General features: G+C 52.5%; 1 long non-coding RNA gene across 2 annotated transcripts in view; it reads left to right on the plus strand.

The window, feature by feature from the left end:
• The window catches only part of LOC114004715 (uncharacterized), an 11566-nt gene extending 10373 nt beyond the window's left edge, over positions 1 to 1193 (plus strand). For both annotated transcript variants that reach the window (XR_003546784.1, XR_003546783.1), the window contains exon 3: positions 1060 to 1193. This is a non-coding gene — a long non-coding RNA (uncharacterized LOC114004715). The remainder of the gene's footprint in view (positions 1 to 1059) is intronic.
• Positions 1194 to 1199: the final 6 nt, after the last annotated feature.

Below are 1199 nucleotides of genomic sequence, written 5' to 3' on the forward strand. Positions count from 1 at the left end.
AACCCATGGGCTTCCACCTCAGCTGGGCCCTAGGGATGCTCAGCAAAGGCCGTCCTAAGTGATTGCCTTATCACTTACAAGAGAGAAAGGGAGAGAGAGGCACCCCCAACGGGGCGCGGTCATGCCACAGTCCCTTCTCCTCCATCGCTCCATCCTGTTGGCATTTGGGGCATGCATGCACCCCCTAGCCTGTTTGTCAAGCTTCCAGGGCCAAGATTTGAACTGTGGTCCCCATATGAAATTTCCCTTAACCTGTAGGCTATGGGGGCAGCCCCCACTTTTTTTCTAATTTGAATTCCTTCAAAGGCATCTTAAAATTTTCTTTAGGGTCCAACTTTAGCTATATTTAGAAAGAAAATCTTCCGGGAAGAGTTCAAAGTTACTACTATTTATGTGTAGGTGACACTTCTGCTGTTTCTTTTCTTTAAAAAAAAAAATAATAATAATTTTATTTTATCTATTAATTTCTTTTTTTTGGAGAGCGAGAGAGAGACAGAGCACACATGCACAAGCCATTAGGTCCGGGACTCGAACCACTGTCGGCCATGTGGGAGTGTCCAGCACCTTACCTATCACGCCACCTGCTGGTCCCCAACTATTTCTTTTGTTTAGTCAGTTACTGAATATTAGGACTGAATACTGGGGGCTCTCCAGTTCTAAGCCTTCAGCTTCGGGACTCTGGAGCCCAGAAATAACGTCAAGGGGCACACCGAGGCAGGACAGACCTCCCCACACCTTCTAAGCCACTTGACTCAGAGAAGCTAATAGGACCCTGACCAGAGAACATTTCAGCCTGCCCTCGCTGCGAGTATCCAAGCTGGAGCCAGGGGGCACTCGGCTTCCTCCCTCTCCCTCGCCCTCGCCCTCGCCCACTCAGTGAGCAGAGCCCGGTGGTTCCATCTCCGTCCACCCTCCACCTCCTGAGCCTCGCCATGAGCTCCGGGAGTCGGCTGTTGCCCTCCCGGCCCTTAGGACAGCTGCTCTGAGCCTCCAGCCTCACGCCTGCCTTTCCATGTGTCTAAGTCACGTGTCCTTGTTCTCTCTCACTCTCGTCCCCAGGAGCTCCCACACAGTGCCTGCTCATTGCTGTCCATGCGCCCTGACCTGACTGGCCACACTGAGCCTGCGCATTTCCTGATGTGCCTCCCTCACGCTGACAGGCAGACAAGGGAGGCAGGGTAGCCTCCGCAGGAACAAAC

This window comes from Tupaia chinensis, unplaced genomic scaffold (assembly GCF_000334495.1).
Source record: "Tupaia chinensis unplaced genomic scaffold, TupChi_1.0 Scaffold000063_1, whole genome shotgun sequence".
In the NCBI taxonomy this organism is placed as follows: domain Eukaryota; kingdom Metazoa; phylum Chordata; class Mammalia; order Scandentia; family Tupaiidae; genus Tupaia; species Tupaia belangeri.